Genomic DNA, 19,071 nt, shown 5'->3' on the forward strand with positions numbered 1-19,071 from the left:
GCGGCTAACTGACTAGCAGTTTGTCAGGGAACTAAAAAGTGATAGCTCGGTCTGAATTTTATATGCTGGGATTGTCGCTTTAATGCCCTTTGAAACTGATTTATAATACAGTTTTTTTTTTACACTACTTCTAAAATTTGCCAAACATTTTTTGTCTTTATAGTTAAATAGATAGAGTCCTGAACGAGCGCGATGCACATGCATAGAGAATCGGTTTGCTGTGATCGCAACAAATTACAGGGGGTACAGCAAGCTGATTTTCTCAAAATATTCAACTATGACCATATGTCAACTCTACACTGAAAAATAAGTTGAGAAGGTAACTGACAAAGTTCAGGTACTTTTTCAACTTATTGTTTAACAGTGGAGCTAGAACACAACTATAAAGTTACACAGACCCAGGCAATAAGTCTGACGAGCCTCATATGCAAAGCAATGGAAAGACTTATCATGGTTTTAATCAGTCAGGACATAGGGAACCTCCAAGCACTAGACCCATCTTGGTTTGGATTCATCAAGGACAGATCATGCTTACTCAGCATGTTTAATGTTTTTTGAAAAGGTCACCAAAGCAGTGGATGAAGGCAAAACAGTACAGGCAGCATACCTCAACCTGGTCAAAGCTTGTGACACAGTTCCCCACAGAGGAATACCAGAAAAGCTAAATAAACTGGGACTAAAACCCTCTGTCATCCCCAGATTGCCATCTCGTTCATAGGTAGGACACAGTTAATCAAAATCAGGGAAATTACCTCCACAAAGAGACCAGTCACCAGTAGAATCCCTAAGGGTTCTGTGCTGGGACATCTCCTGTTTCCTATCTACTTCTTTGCAGCAAATGCCAGTACCAAGGGGCTCTGGCTGACTACGTTTGTAGATGACTATCAGCTAGTAAGAGTCATTGACTCCCTAAATGCCTTAGCCATCCTGCAGGAAGATTTGTCTCAAACAAATATCTATAATCAAAATCAGTGTCTGAAACTAAATGCCAAAAAAATGCATTATTGTATTCTTTGGGAAATTATTTATCCCAGGAAACTACCACATTGACAATACTTAAGAGTTGACCCAGTTTTGACCAACATGTGTCTATTGTAAGAAAGTTCTTCTATAGTGCACAACTTATAAACAAATAGATTATGTCCAGATCTATGGATGTCATTGTTCCTCTTTTACTCAGCCCTCATTAGGCCAGTCATTGAATATAATGCACCTTTGACATGTATCTGTCCAGACATGTGCAACAGCTGAAACACCCACAGAGGTACCTTACTAAAAGGATACAAGGCCATAGTAACATGTCCAACATGGACCAACTCAAAGCCCTGTCACTACACTTGGTATCTTACAGACTGCTCAGTGGTGAACTGTGTCTGAGAGACAAGGCTCCCTCTGAATCATTACTGATGGATTTACTGGACATCAGCAAGTCAAATGGCATCAGAAATACTTGGTTTAGGAATCTAAACCTCTTCTGCAACATCAGCAGAATGGTTTGGAGGGACAGATATATTTCAGAGGATACTGCTGCTGTGGAACAGACTCCCCATCCACATAAAACAAAGTTCAACCCTGATCTGTGTAGAGGAAACATAACATTTACCCCAGGACTGCTCCCTGTACTACTAATAGACAGAGGCAACTCCTAAATGCCTTATGCCATACATGGTTCCCCTCAAATTATCTATTGTATGATCCCAGTTATTCTTATTAGGGGTATTTTATAATTATTGACCATGGGATGGATAAGGCCAATCTATAACCAAATGGGAAAGGTTTTTTTTGAGCATAAAAAAGGGAAATTGGCTAGGCTTAAAATGTCATGCAAGGGCAGCTAGTCTATTATGTACCTATGAACTTATGAAAGTGCAATAAAAGGAAACAAAATCATTAGTCATCGCATTCAATATTAGAATACATTAACTGATTAAGACTATAAGGATGCTGGGTCATAGGCAGTAGTTTGGACACCATTTTTTGAACTTGTGAATTGAAAGGAGTTTGTGAGCTGTTAGTGATTGTCTGTCCTCACGTCTGTGTTGTTCCTTTGTCTAAATAATGATTAATAAGGAAGGAGTGGGTTATGTGTGCAGTCTACCACTTGTGCATTACGAGTCCAAGAGGAAAGGCATACTGAATGGTAATGTTTAATCTCTATGTTGTATTATAATTTACTATGAATCTATACTTGGAACAAGTAACTTTTACAGAGAGACGGTTTGTTGTGCAATCCAGTGAAATACTTGCGGCCTTAATATCTGCTTCTCAGAAGACAAATGTTAAATGGCTGAGCCCTTAATCTGTATCAGAAGAGAAAGTAGAAATGATAAATCTGTTCTGTGTTGAAGTAGTACTGTTCCTTTACTTCAGGTTATTTCCATGTTGTAGTTACTGTAGTTTTACTTCTCTTTTAGTTCACTCACTGTCAATCCTGAGTGTTTTCTGAAAGTCACATTGCAAAATATGTATTTGCTTATGATTAAAATATTTCTTAGTCATCCTGTATAATTTCTGTGAGAGCTGGAAATATTTAAAAAAAAAATCTGCTTCAGCTGCCTAGTTATATACATCTCATCTATCCATTGATGTCACGTGGAGTAGTCTTCTGTCATGAAAATTTGATGCTTTTATTAAAAATGCATTGATTTAAAAATAATTTAATGTTTGCTGAAGCAAAGCATAAATTAAACATCATGTATATCAACTCAGTGGCAGAGTGTTATTTGCTGATATTCTAAGTTACATTGCATTTTATTAGTAGGTGAGTCAGTGTTTGTTACTATGTACTTAGGTAGTTACTAGACATAAAGACCAGGAGAGCATCAGAGAGACTAGTCTAAATTTCTAATTGCCCCAAAATACTTTTTAGTTGAGAGACTTGCTGAAGATCACAGAGGGCAAAGAAAGGTGGAAAGAGTCAAACCTTGTATTACTGGAACAGAAAGCGACTCATTAACAAGTGAGGGCTTTAGTTCCCTGAGTAACTGCCAGTCTGATGAAATAAATGTAATAAAACATGTTTATGTAATTGTATTAGTGAAAGGCTGCACTTAAAGTGGAAGATCTTCCATTTTGGATACTTGGCTGTTCCAGTAAATGCCCGTATTACCAGGGAGCCATAGGCTGTTTGATGTGAGGGTTGAATACAGAGGTTACATACCTGTTGTTTTTTCCTAGAGGAAGGTAAGGCTTGGAGTACTAGAGTGATGGTACTTGCAACCATGTAGACAGTGCTTGGCTAATTATGAGATTTGCACAAGAAAAGTGCATGTTAACATGTATTAGGAAGCACATACAATAGTATAAAGTCTGTCATGATGTAGGGGGGGGGGTACTTGATGAAAGAATGATAACTCAGTACTCAAACGAATGCTTGAATGCTTCTGTTTTTCTTCTTTGTGTGTTGATAACTTCTTAATCCTCTACTGCCAGCTGCCATACTGTCCCATTCTCACAGATCCCCAAAACATGGCGGCACCCATTATTTGCAGCACCCAGAGTGTTTCCCTTCTAGGAGATCCCACGCTTATGAGGGATGGTCAGTTGCCCACACAGTTCAAAGGAGAACAAGCTGCCATGCTGCAAGAATGGGACTGGCCCAGAAAGGAGCTGTCATACTATTGCTTGCAGAAGGGTCATCCTTTAAGCCATACTTCCCACTGATATGTAGGGCTGAAATCATCAGATGAGCATGCAGCTGACACCATTTGGGCAACACCCTCACCTACATGGTGGTATGACCCTCTGCACACTCAACCGTAAAATGCAGTCCTTAGAGGAGTACCTTTCACATAACAAATCTTTATGGGAAGCTGCTGGACAGCAAAAAGACTGGTTTCTGATAGAAAGCTTATACTAGTTTTTTCACCACCACCATGGATGTAACTGTTTATATACAAAAATCTTAAGCAGCTAATAGAGCACTGCTATAAACAATCAGTTGAAGACTACAACCTGAGTAAAGCATATATATTTGTATCATCCAGAAGCGTTTCATTATTCTAAATATTACATAACTCCAGGGCTGGTATTAGCATTTTGGGGCCCCCCAGCAAAATGTCAAGTTGGGGGCCCCCCTAGGCACGTCCAGTCTAAGTATTTCCCTGTCACTGCCACTACTCCTAAGTAACGTTTTAGTTCAGGCTACAAACATTTAGGAGTACTACATACAGACTGACCTGTAGCTAAAATGCAGTTACATTACAACAGACCTGTATACCATACTATGTTGGCCCATCTCAGCAGAATGTTTCCAGTTACTGGCATTTAGTTGCAACAACGATATATCCACAACATCTCTATGTCCATGTCTGGACTGAGGTCAAATGGAGCCGTAGGCCTACTATATCAACCCCCCCCTCACACACACACACACACACACACACACACACACACACACACACACACTGCAGTCCTCCCATTTGCTTCTCTTATCTTGGGATTTCAGTACTATGCACATTCGTTTTTTCTTCCGTTTTGCACATTTTGCCTTAGCTTTCAGTTTTTCAAGAAGTCATAACTTTCAATATGCTCTGAAGTGTATTTTAAAGTTATTTTTTTTTCTTTTTTATACATTTTCATCCAATGATGGCTTAAACAGAAATGATGACGAAAGAAAGAAATGCACTGTGTTGCTGTTTAGCTTTAGTTTTCTTTGCCTCCTTTCGACACACCTTCCCTGACCAAGACATCACAGTAATAAACATTTAGGGAAATAACTCAAATAAGCCGTGGCCCTAGAAGCCGTAGGGTTATAGATGCTCTGGGATGCATTTTAGAGCATTTTCCCCAACCTTTTATTCCAATGGTGGCCTAAACAAAAATCATGGGTAAGAAAAGAATTTCAGTCTTATTTTTTTTTCAGGGAAGACATAAGTTGTGCTTAAACCTTAATGTTCAAAGCTGACAAAATAGTAGCTCACAGACTAAGAAGCCAGTTGTGAGGATACACAGGTCCTATCTGGGAATACTGCCTATCTCCTAACCCCCCCAAAAAAGACAGTTACTGCCTATGTACTCCTCTGGTGGTAGATTGGGATGAACACAGAGGTTCAAATTGCCACAGTCATGTATTTCAAGTGTCGACTGACACATAATATGCCTCATCATTCCTTACTATCTGGCATTATTGGAGAGTGTGCACAGATAAAAATCTTTGATTTTTACACACGCGCACACGTACACCCGCATACACACACACACACACACACACACATACACACACACACACACACACACACACACACACACACACACACACACACACACACACACACACACACACACACACACACACACACACACACACACACACACACACATGTGTGCATGAACTATAGTAATACTAGTTTTGCACTTATTTCAGCAAATAGAAATACATTGTGCAACACTGGTACTGCCACACCAGACCAGTGACTGTTGTTTAGCAGTCATCAAACAGCAGCAGGGATAAGTCACTTTTATTTACCTCATTGAGGTGTAATGCATACCTGTCACTTTCTCTGATTTCACAGACCACTGATTTTGCTTGTAATTTTGCTCTGTCCTTCATAAAAAGTTTGAATTGCTGGTAAATCATTCAGTGGCAGACAGTCAAGAAATGCAGACGTTGAAGTTTTATACTTATTGTCCAAAAGTGCATGTTGATGCAGAAATTGTTGTGCTACTAACTTAAGTGAATTAGAGAAATATTTAAAACATGTTTCTGATTTTGAGCCTTTATTCTGCTATTTTTGGCTCTTCCCAGAATTATTAAGCAAAGAAGTTGAGAGTTATACTACCTGGTTTTGTCAACATTTATAAAATTCCCATAAAAGAAAACTATTCCTGAAGAGCAGAGGCATCAGCTCTTATAATCCAAAGTTTGCACTGAGCTCAGTCACTCTGGGCTGTTGATCTCTAGTGCTTACCTTCCTCATATTCATTATCAGCATAAGTTTATAGATGTTTACTAGGCTAATGATCACAAGGGCCTTTTCAAGCCTAGCCATGCATCCCAAATCACTGACAAGTTCTGATACCCTTGATAAGTGTAAGTAGGGGCCTAGGAGATGAACCACTTACAGGTTGCCTGTGTCCATTAATTCTGGTGCTGTTTGTTTTGTGGACAAGCAGGAGGTCCATCAGAGTGGGGTCTGACAATGCTGTGTATGCTAGGCATAGATCTTCCCTCAAATGTCTGTAGGATTACCCTAACAGGGTCATATCACAGTCCTGCTCAGGTTAAAGAGCTAATCAGAACATTAATACATTTTTTTGCCTTGTTTTCCCCAACCAGTAGCAGCTTTTGTGGGCCCTCACACAGTCAAGGATGTTTAAAGCGCCCCCTGCAGCCACAGGTATTGCAGTTACTTAAAGCTGGCTATGCTGTTAATTTTAGTGGAGAGAATGTCCACCAGCTGGGTTTACCTAAGTCGGGGGCAGTATGTCAGTGGTAAAATATTTAATGAAATTGTGACGCCTCTTACTTGATAAAACACTGTTAGTATCAGTAGAGTCATCTTTGAATTTCAAAGGAGATATAAGAGTTATTACCCATCTGGCTTATTAAGAATACAAGAGTGCTATAGTAGCATTTGTTGGTTTTACAGACAGTGCAAAATATCAAGAAAAAATAACTTGCTGTGGTTGGGAGCCCCCAGCGACCGCAGGGTTCGCTGGTGCCTAAAGCCGGCTATGCATAAATCTATTTAATATATTTATGTAACGATAATCAAAAACAGTCTTTAAATCCAGGTGGCATCAAGGCCTGTAAACTGATAAACCATAGACACTCTTTGTTTGTTAAAAAAGTAATTTTTTTATGTCTCACCCTCTCCCTTTAAAAACAAAATGTGCACTAGAGTGGTTGGTGGCATGTTTCCAAAGGTCATTTGTATTGTTTTTATGTGGAATGTTAGTAAAGTGTTCTGTGTTTGAATATTTAGTTTGCCTAGAAGTTTGACAAAAAGAAAATAAATCACAAAATCTAGAGGCTAAATAAATAATCCAGTTTGTATGATACATAAGAGATTGTCAAATATGATAGAGCTTCCCAGCACTGGAACTAGAAAAAACTAGTAATTTCTAAAATATGACCACAGTTATTACAGTTTCCCCTTGTACGTCCATTTTGTGGAGGCTGTGCCTCACCCTCAGATCCCCAGCTAATGATATGTACTAACCCCTATGTTGCACAGTACCGGGGAAGGGGCGTATTCCTCAACCCTGGGGATTTTGTGATATCCCAAACCCGTTTGTTGTCTGTTTTGTCAATCAAAGTGAGTTGACAAAACAAATATCGACTTTAAATATTGTCGTGTTTAGTAAGTCCTTATACAGCTGAAAGCATTGGACAGGATCTCTAGTCTTCCCTGTTCCGAAGCCAGGCATTCCATTGCTGTAAATGTTCTCCTTCCAAGACTTGATTATGCCCTTCTTATCACTGTGTTTTGCTTTTACGTAAGACTAGTCTGCTGTTAACTACCCAAAATAAAATTCTCTGGTTCATGCATCTTGCGAGTAATAGATAGCACTGCTGTATCACACAAAAACAAAACAAATGGTTCTATACCAGTTCCAGAGTCACATTTCTTCTGAATATCCTTTTTTTTTTACAAAAATTCTACATTATAGTTAGTCCTCATCACTTTTTAATAAACTCAGGTTCAGAATTCAAGGTTACTCCCTTAGGGGTAGCGATGATCCACAACTGCTAAGGCCTTCTTTCACTTTCTCCTTCTGTGAGGGTGAATTGTCTAAAGTTGTCCTTGCCACTTCTAATAGCATTCCAGATGAGTTAAAGAACACTGAACACATTTCTCAGGTCAAAAAAGTCTGTAAAGGTGCATGTCTTTTACGACAGATACTTTGTGGGTAATGACTGAACTTCCTATCATCCTTCACCTTGTCTGTCTGCTGGCCTATGCTTTGTTTCCTAATTCTTTTTCTTCAGTTTTCAGAAGTTCAGCAGCAATTGCTGATTATTTTTGTTGATTATTGCTTTTCACACTTTGCTGTCACACTTGTGTGCTCAGCCAGTCTTAGTGATTATAAGTGTTTATTCTTACTTTGCTTTCACAGTTCTATATTCAGCTTGTGTACTCCATCCTTTTCATCTTTGCTCACTTGATTGTACGTATATTTCAGTCCTTGTTTATACATAGCCATACCATCTTTAGTTTACTTTTCCCACTCATTCTCAAGTTTTCCTTCAACTATTTCAAAGGTTCATAGGTGTGTACTAGGCTAATGGCCCTGGAGCCTTTACAAGCCTAGCCCATAGACGTGCCTGGCATCATGCCGCTCAACTTTAGTTCCCAGTGTCTCTATCAAGTAGAGCCACTGAAGTGATCCCTGGGGTGAACTTTCTACTTCCCTTCCACTCATCAATATTTCTCTTGAAGAGGACCAGTGAGGTGCTCTGCTTGACATGTATGGGACGTCTATTCCAAAGATGGGCAGTCTCTAGGTTATATTCTGTTGATTGTGGTAATGAGGTTGAGGTCTCTGGAGGGTGTGGTGTGGAGGGATTGGGGTTTCTTTAGATGTAGCATTTCTAACAGAGCTGGGTCAGACATGGCTTTAATAAATGGCTTTAATAAATAAATACTATATGCCTAATGAGACCTACAGAGCAGAGAATATCACTGTGTAGCATTTCTAAACAGAATTCGTTAGAATTAAAAAGACAATTACGTTACTCCAGTCTCATATTAGTACATGAAGTACCTTAAACATTTTCATGCCTGCTAGCTCTCAGCAGCCTCTCATGACATACCTTTCAAAAATCACAGATTCCCAAATTCTTATCTTCTCATCATTGTATATACGGTCAGTAACTATATTTGGTAACTTCTGAATAAAAGCCCAGTTTTTCAACCAGGAAAGACTTCATCTAATACATTTTCTTCTTACCTGAAACAACAGTTAGTGCGTCAGTGGGATTGCAGTCACTGTGCTATATGGCAAGCTAAGTCATATTCCCTAACAACAATAAATGCATTTCTGAAAACTGCTTGATAACTGTTTTCCCTGCATTACCTTAAGAACGATCTGCACTTTGTACAGCATCCCAGTTCTGCATTTCAGTCCTTCAGTATCTGCTTTCCTCTCTCCAGATGTCCTTCAAGGATGCATCTGCAGTCATCACATATGGGTTGTCCTGCCTCAGGCAGCCCTTCGGTCGGCCGGATTCCAAAGTCTGGGTCCGGCGTCGGCTGATGTCTCACTTTCCCCGACGTCAGAGCGCCTGGGGTATAAAAGCATCAGCCGACGCCATCTTCCCCAGTCTTTCTTGCTGCGTGGTGCCCGAAGCAGAAGCAGTTCGCAAGTGCCGGTCGGTCAGCTCCTGTAATTCAGCTACCGAAGACTTCAAAAAGCTAAGTACCCCGTTGGGGACTCTTTCTTGCTTCAGCCGATGTCAGATAAAGTTAATAATTGTTTAACTTGTGGGAAACAAATACCTCATAAGGATTTCCACTCTTACTGCCTCCCCTGCCTAGGCCCAGACCATGACGTCTTGGCCTGTTCAGCCTGTGCTTCCTTCAACCGACGCACTCTTAGACGTCGGGCGGAGTTTGCAGAGGAATTTTTGGGGCTAGTTTTTCGTATAAGATGCCGACAGAGACTCCGACTTCTCATTTAGTTAAGAAACGGAAGGACAAGGACCGACACACGCGGGCCGCGGTTTCGGCTGAAACCACGGCCAGGCCTACTGCGAGTGTCTCGGTCTCGGCTGAAACCGAGTCCTTGGTACTTCCAATTACCGAAACCGCTCAACCGACTACCTTGGTCCCGGAGGCCCCGGCTGAGTCGGTTATTGAATTTCCAACAGAAACTGGTGTCCTGGAACCTTCCGACACCATTCCTTTAGACAAATCTTCACCAGCACATGGTGCAGCCAGGCCTCCTGCATCCATGTCCATTAAGGCATTCTCCAGGGCTAAAGCTGCTAAACTCTCAAAAGCTTTGCCTCCCAAGGTTATCCCTCAGGGACCCTCTACTGGTTCACAGATTCTAAGCTTAGCAGTGGATCTTATCTCTTTAATTAGGGGTTCTCAACCTCATCCGGACAGGGGCCCTCAACCTCCTCCAGACAAAAGGCCCAGGGTTGAGCCCTCTGATCCCCACTCCTCAGATGAGGCCTCTGACGGCTCTACTCTCTCGAACCACCAGGAGGAGGCTTTTTCGGCCTATGAGGATTCTGATGCAGAGGAATCTATTCCCTCGGTCTCCCCTCCTGAAGAGTTTTCCTTTGGGGAGACACTACACACCATGAGAGAACATTTCCAATGGCAGGGCCAGGAATTCTCTGATTCCAGGAAAGATTAAGGACCTTTTTACATTTGCCTCAGCATAGGCCTTTAGCTATTCCTCCTGTTTTGAGTGTCATTGATGATGTGTACTCTGACTCTAGCACAACCCCTGATTCTCTCCCTCCGGCTCCTGCCAAACCCGATAGGTACTACAGGGTCCCGGACTCACATCTTTACCTTTACAAGGCGCACTCTGCTGATCCAGAAACTATTTCCCAGGGCCCTAAAGGGGTTGCAGCTTCCACTGCTAAAAATCCTCTCCCCTCTGAAAGGGAGTCCAGAGCTTTAGAGAGATGGGGTAAAAAAGTGTATACTTCTGCTACTCTTTCTATGAGGGCATTAAATTGTCAATTTCATATGATACAGTACCAAGAGTATTTGTTAGATGAATTGCATAAAAAACTGTCTTCACCTGACCCCCTAGACCGCAAGTCACTTCAGGATCTGGTACATAACTCACAACAGGTTAGCAACCATTTCTTGCAATGTGGTTATGATGCATTGGAAGCTTCATGTAGGTCAGCTATGACTGGCGCAGTCATACGTAGGCATGCTTGGCTGAAGGAACAATCTCTGCCAGACCATGTTAAAGCAAAGCTGCTGGATGCTCCTCTGGAAAAGCAAAAGTTATTTGGCTCCACGGCTCAGGAGGTCCTAAAGAAATTTGAAGAAAAGTCAAAATCCGTACAAACAGTCAAAGATTTTCTCCAAGTACAACCACCAAGATTCAGCAGGAATTGGCCTTCCAAGAATTGGTCCTTTCCAGACACAGAGAGGTTTCAGAGAGGCAAGAACAGGCGTGCCAGAGGTAGAGGGCAAGCTAGAGGCTCCTACAGAGGACGTCAATGGCAGCCTCCCAACCAGAGAGGTAATGCAGGACCTTCAACTGCTGCACAAGGACAGGCTCAATGACTTTACTTTGACACCGCCAACCAGGGCTCAATTGGAAGCACCTTTGGGCAGAAAGCTTTCTTTATTCTCAGAAAATTGGCACAGTATTACAAGGGACAAATGGACACTGCAAATAATAGACAAAGGATACAGGTTTCATTTCCACACATTACCAAAAAGAAAGGGCATGCCAGACCTGCCACCGAAACAAAGGGCAGAGGCTTTGAAACAAATTTCCAGCTTAATACAAATGAAAGCTATAGAAAAGGTTCCTCTCTCAGAACAAGGCCAAGGATTTTATTCCAGGCTATTCCTTGTTCCAAGAAAAGAAAAACAATGGAGGCCTATTCTCAACTTGTCCGCACTGAACACTTATCTCATTGTGCCAAAGTTCAAAATGCTGACTCTACAGCAGCTCCTTCCCATGCTGGGCAAGGGGTCTTGGCTGTTAACTCTAGACCTCAAGGAGGCATACCTGCATGTCCCTATCAGACAAAGTTGCAGAAGACACCTCAGATTTCTTGCAGGGTCAGAGCATTATCAATTCTCAGCATTGCCCTTTGGCTTATCTACTGCGCCCAGAGTATTCACGAAATGCCTGGCATCAGTAATTGCACACTGCAGACTTCAGGGGATTCAAATATACCCATATCTGGATGACTGCCTTATACAAGTGGACAGCCAGCAAACTTTGGTAAAACACTTGAATTATGCCATCCACCTACTTCAGGCCTTGGGATATACAGTCAACTTTCACAAATCAAGACTTGTTCCATCCCAAAGAATAACCTTCCTGGATGCAGATCTAGATACAACCACCCAAATGGCCTTCCTCACAGAAGAAAAACAAAGCCAACTACCAGATTACTTCAAGAATCTGACAAGACAAACCCAGCTGACTGCAAGGAAAATCCTGCAGGCCCTGGGTTACATGGCTTCTTGCATCCTTCTGATTCCGCAAGCAAGACTACATATGAGGAACCTACAATGGTACCTAAGGAGTTTATGGACTCAGCACAGTCACAGCCTGGAAACCTTGATACCACTCATTCCATGCCTTCAAAAGGAATTTCTGTGGTGGGCTCAAGCAAGCCAGTCAAACAGGGGTCTGCCTTTCAGCAAACCAATAGCCAGCCAAACCATTACAACAGACGCTTCAGACCACGGATGGGGAGTGCACATGGAGGGCAGATGCATTCAAGGTCTATGGTCACAAAAAGAGCTACGCATGCACATAAACCAAAAGGAATTGCTGGCAGTGATACATGCAGTCGAAGCCTTCAAACCCTTTCTGCATCATGGCCATCTGCTTACAACACCACGGTTATGTGGTACATAAACAAGCAAGGAGGCACCCATTCCTATCCTCTTTGCAGGCTGGCAATGAATCTATGGGAACTTTCCTGGAAACTCAATATACAGCTACAATCCCAGTTTGTGCCAAGGAAAGACAATATACTGGCGGACAACTTAAGCAGAAATATCATGGATGCACACGAATGGATGCTGCACCCAGACATCTTTCTACAGGTAACACAATCATGGGGGAGGCCGGACTTAGATCTTTTTGCCTCCCCCCACAATCATAAACTGAAGAAATTCTGCTCAAGGATATACCACCCACAAGCATGGAAAGTGGACGCCCTCTCTTTCAGCTGGAGAACTCTAACAGTGTATGCATTTCCACCTCTCCCATTAATGACCAAGGTTTTACTGAAGATCAGGACAGAGCAGCCAAAAGTGATTCTGATAGCTCCGGACTGGCCAAGACAGCACTGGTACCCAGTCTTAAAGAGCATGTCACGCACAAAACCATGGCCTCTTCCTCTATGGCCACTTCTACTGACACAGCACAATTACAAAACTCTGCATTCCAACCTGAAAACCTTGCAACTAACAGCCTGGAAAATACCTTGACTACTCCTCAGGACAAGCTATCCCAGAGAGTGAAAGATATTATTATGGAAGCTCGCCGGCCTTCCACAAGAAAGGCATATTCAGCAAAATGGAAAAGATTTCACATTTGGAACACCACAAAGGGCCTAGATGTGACAGTGATGAACATGGCACATATCCTGGAATACTTGGCAGAAATGTTCCACAATGGTCTGTCTTACTCTTCCATTAAAATTCATGCTTCAGCAATTTCAGCAGAGTACAGCACTGATCCACCTGTCTTCTCTCATCCTCTCCTAAGACAGTTTCTAAGAGGAATCAAAAACATCAATCCTCCAAGGAGACCACCTCTACCTACTTGGGACCTTAACTTTGTGTTGGAAAAACGAACACTGCCTCCCTTTGAACCAGCAGCATCTGCAGAACTACAGTTCCTGTCTTGGAAGACTGCTTTCCTTCTGGCCATAACCTCAGCAAGAAGAGTATCTGAGTTACAGGCCCTTATGGCAGTACAGCCATTTCTTATTTTTCATCAGGACAGAGTTTCATTGAGAACCAATCCTACATTTATGCCAAAGGTGGTATCCAGGGTTTCATTAAATCAAGCTATTCACTTGCCTACCTTCTTTCCAAATCCACAAAACAAAGGGGAGAAACTTCTGCACACCCTGGACATACACAGACAGTTGCGCTACTACTTGGACAGAACTAAAGGTTACAGAAAAACTGACCAGCTGTTGGTAGCTTATGCTGCTGGTACATAAGGAAAAGCAATTTCCAAACAGACAATTTCAAAATGGATAGGGAATTGCATTTGATGTCCTTCAAGGATGCATCTGCAGTCCTAACAAATGGGTTGTCCTGGCCTCAGGCAGCCCTTGATCGGCAGTTCCAAAGTCTGGGTCTGGCCTCGGCTGATGTCGCACTTCACCCGACGTCATAGCTGCAGTTCAGCGGGTATAAAGGCATCAGCCAACGCCATTTTCCTCAGTCTTTCTTGCCGCGTGGCGCCCGAAGCAGAAGCTGTTTGCAAGTGCCGGTCGGTCAGAACCAGAGATTGCTACTACCGAAGACTTCTATAAAGCTAAGTACCCCGTTGGGGACTCTTTCTTGCCTCAGCCGATGTCAGAAAAAGTGAATAACTGTTTAACTTGTGGGAAACAAATACCTCATAAAGATTTCCACTCTTACTGCCTACCTTGTTTAGGCCCAGACCACGACGTAGCAGCTTGTCTAGCCTGTGCTTCCTTCAACCGACGAACACTTAGGCGTTGGTCGGAGTTTGCTGAGGAGTTTTTTGGCTCCGCTTTTGCTTATATCATGCCGTTGGAGACTCCGACTTCTCATTTAGCTAAAAAGCGTAAGGAAAAGGACCGACACTCGCGGTCCGCGGTTTCGGCCGAAACCGCGGTTAAGCCAACCGCGAGTGTCTCGATTTCGGCCGAAGCCGAGTCCGCGGTTCTTCCTTCGGCCGAAAGCATGCCTCCTTCTACCGAGGCCTCTTCCAGCATGGCTGAATCTGCTACTGAAAATCCACCTGCTCTTACAGTTTCTCAGGATTTTTCGGATACTATCCCCTTAGATGTATCTACTCCTGCACGTGGAGCTGCTAGGCCCCCTGCATCCATGTCAATTAAGGCTTTTGCCAGGGCTAAAGCAGCTAAATCTACAAAGGCCGTGTCTGCTAAAGCCCCCTCTCACAGGCCTAGCTCTAGTACTCAAATGCTTAGTCTAGCAGAGGATCTCATTTCTTTGATCAGGGGAACCCAGTCTCACCCTGACAGGGCCTCTCACCCTCCTCCAGAGAAGAGGCTTAGAGCAGAGCCCCCTGAGCCAGTTTCTTCAGATTATTCCTCTGATGACTCAGAAAATACAAATCCTCCAGAGGGCCCTTATTCTCCATATGAGGACTCTGATGCAGAGGATTCCATTCCTTCTGCCTCTCCTCCTGAGGAATTTTCTTTTGGGGAAACCTTACATGCTATGAGGGAACAATTTCAATGGCAGGGCCAGGATTTTTCAGACTCTAGAAAAAGGCTTAGGACCTTTTTACATTTACCACAGCATAGGCCTTTAGCTATTCCTCCAGTACTTACAGTTGTGGATGATGCATTTAATGATGCTTGTACTGCCCCTGACTCACTGCCTCCGGCCCCTGCTAAGCCCGACAGATACTACAGGGTTCCGGACACACATTATCATTTGTATAAGGCTCCTATTGCAGATCCTGAAACTATTTCACAGGGCCCCAAAGCTGTAGCAGTTGCCTCTGCCAAAAAAACCCTCCCCTCTGAAAGAGACTCTAGGGCATTGGAGAGATGGGGTAAAAAAGTTTATACTTCTGCTACTCTTTCGGTTAGGGCCTTAAACTGTCAATTCCACATGATTCAGTATCAGGAATTTCTGATAGATCAGCTTACTAAAAAACTGTCCTCGCCTGAACCTTTAGACCGTAAGTCCCTTCAGGATTTGGTGCATAACAGTCAGCAGGTCAGTAATCATTCCTTAAAATGCGGCTATGATGCACTGGAGGCTTCCTTTAGATCAGCTATGACTGGTACAGTGATCAGAAGGCATGCATGGTTAAAAGAGCAATCCTTACCAGACCATGTAAAGTCAAAGCTTCTGGATGCTCCCATGGAAAAGCACAGTTTGTTTGGTTCCCCTGCACAGCAAGTGTTGAAGAAGGTGGAAGAAAAAGCTAAATCTGTCCAGACAGTCAAGGATTTCTTACAGGTCCAGCCTCCGAGGTTTAGTAGGAACTGGCCTTCCAAGAATTGGTCCTTTCCAGACACCACCAGAGCACAAAGAAGCAGAAATAGATGCCCTAGGGGCAGAGGTCAATCCAGAGGTGCCTACAGGGGACGTCAGTGGCAGCCTAACAGCCAGAGATCTACTGCCACAGATCCAGCCACTACCACTTCTACAGGACAATCACAGTGACTTGGCTCTGAAACCGCCTACCAGGGAACAACTGGCAGCACCCTTAGGCGGAAAATTAGCCTTATTTTCAGTAAATTGACATTACATTACAGGAGACAAATGGATTTTGCAGACAATAGACAAAGGCTACAGGTTTCACTTCCATACTCTTCCAAGGAAGAGAGGAATGCCAAACCTACCTCCAAACCAAAGGACAAACGCTCTACAGCAAATAGACCACTTACTAAGGATGAGAGCTATAGAAAAGGTACCACCTATGGAACAAGGACAAGGATTTTATTCAAGGCTGTTCCTAGTACCAAGAAAGGAAAACCAATGGAGACCTATCCTCGACCTGTCCGCTCTAAACACATATCTCATTGTTCCAAAATTCAAAATGCTGACCCTACAGCAACTTCTTCCCATGCTGGGCAAGGAGTCTTGGCTGGTGACTCTGGATCTCAAGGAGGCATACCTGCACGTCCCCATATGACCAAATTGCAGAAGATACCTCAGATTTCTTGCAGGATCAGAGCATTATCAATTCTCAGCATTGCCTTTTGGCTTATCTACTGCGCCCAGAGTATTTACGAAATGCCTGGCATCAGTAATTGCTCATTGCAGGCTTCAGGGAATTCAAATTTATCCATACCTGGACGACTGCCTGTTACAAGCGGACAGCAAAGACAAATTAACAAAAGATTTGAAAAAGGTTATTCACCTGCTACAAGCCCTGGGATACACAGTCAACACAAAAAAGTCAAGGCTGATACCATCCCAAAGGGTAACCTTCCTGGGTGCAGAACTGGCCACATTAAACCAGATGGCATTCCTCACAGCAGAAAAACAGAAGCAGCTACCACTCTATTTCATGTCATTAACAACGCAGAACCAGCTTACAGCAAGGAAAATCCTGCAAGCTCTGGGTTACATGGCATCCTGCATAATATTAATTCCGCATGCCAGACTACATATGAGGAAGTTGCAATGGTACCTGAGGAATTTATGGTCTCAGCACAAGCACAGCCTAGAAACCCAAATTCCAATAATTCCATGCCTGAAGCAAGAATTCCAGTGGTGGGCCCAGGCCTGTCAATTGAACAAAGGACTGCCCTTCCACAGGCCTCACCCAAGCCAGACTATCACCACGGACGCCTCAGACCTCGGTTGGGGGGCACACATGGCAGACAAGTGCATACAAGGCTTATGGACTCAAGACCAGATGAACCTACACATAAATCAAAAAGAGATGCTGGCAGTAAAACAGGCAATTCAGACATTCAGACCATTTCTTCAACAGGGTCATTTGCTGATAAGGACGGACAACACCACAGTTATGTGGTATATCAACAAACAGGGAGGCACACATTCATATCCTCTATGCCGGATGGCAATGGACCTCTGGAATGTGGCCCTGAACCTCAACATTCAGCTCCAAGCCATATTCGTGCCAGGAAAAGAAAATATACTAGCAGACATCTTAAGCAGAACCACCACGGATGCCCACGAATGGATGCTCCATCCAGACATCTTCAAAACCATCACAGGGAAATGGGGGCTGCCAGAAATAGACCTGTTCGCATCCCCACACAACCACCAATTGGAAAAATTCTGCACAAGGACATACCACCCACTTGCTTGGAAGGTGGACTCCCTATCCTTCAGTTGGGAAAACCTGACAGCATATGCATTCCCACCTCTTCCTTTGATGCACAAAGTGCTACTGAAGATCAAAGAAGAACACCCGAGGATCATCTTGATAGCTCCAGATTGGCGAGGCAACATTGGTACCGCTACTGAGGAGTATGTCCCGGGAACACGCATGGCCTCTACCCCTACTACCTCTACTGCTAACACAGAACAACTTCAAAATCCTGCATCCAAACTTGAAAACTCTGCAGCTAGCTGCTTGGAACATTACATAAGGAAAAATAACCCAGATTTATCTCAAAGGGTTAAAGACATTATCTTGGAGGCTCAGACCCTCAACAAGGAAAACTTATTCAGCAAAATGGAAAAGATATCTCATTTGGAGTGCAACAAAAGGAGTGGATGCAAAATTGGCAAACATAGCTAACATCCTGGAATACTTAGCAGAGCTTTTCCACAATGGTCTATCTTACTCCTCCATTAAGATTCATGCATCAGCAATTTCAGCAGAATACAACATGGATCCTCCAGTCTTCTCTCAACCTCTACTCAGGCAGTTTCTCAGAGGAATTAAAATGTAAAGCCACCAAGGAAACCACCATTGCCTACATGGGACTTGAACTTTGTGTTAGAAAAGTTGACACTTCCCCCTTTTGAACCAGCAGCAACAGCAGAATTACAGTACTTATCTTGGAAGACTGCATTCCTGCTTGCAATCACTTCAGCTAGAAGGGTTTCTGAATTACAGGCATTAATGGCAGTACAACCCTTCCTTATCTTCCATCAGGATAGAGTGTCCATGAGAACTAATCCTACCTTTATGCCAAAGGTGGTCTCTAGGGTATCATTAAACCAAGCAATACACCTACCAACATTCTTCCCCAACCCGCAGAACAGGGGGGAAAGATTGCTGCATACCTTGGATGTACACAGACAATTGCGCTACTACCTGGACAGAACCAAGAATAATAGAAAAACTGACCAGCTTCTGGTAGCATATGCAACAGGGATGGAAGGAAAAGCAATTTCAAAACAAACAATCTCAAAATGGATAGGAAATTGCACTAGATTTTGTTACTCTTTTCATGGAAAGGCAACTCCAGAAAACATCAGACCTCACTCCACAAGGGCTACAGCCACTACTACAGCTTTCTTACGAGGAGTGGCTACCAAAGACATTTTAGAGGCTGCTACTTGGAGCTCCGTGCATACATTTGCCAAGCATTATAATCTACCTTTATACTCCAGATCCCGAGCAGGTTTTGCCACTGCTGTTTTGCAAGGGATCTTAACTACACCATAAACTCTTTGTGCCTCCTTAGTGCCTCCTCCCCCAGTTTGGCTTTGGTATTCTACCCATTTGTTAGGACTGCAGATGCATCCTTGAAGGACATAGTACAGTTTTGTACCTACCATA

Source organism: Protopterus annectens, chromosome 5.part0 (assembly GCF_019279795.1).
Source record: "Protopterus annectens isolate FY-2018-M chromosome 5.part0, PAN1.0, whole genome shotgun sequence".
Taxonomy (NCBI): Eukaryota; Metazoa; Chordata; order Ceratodontiformes; family Protopteridae; genus Protopterus; species Protopterus annectens.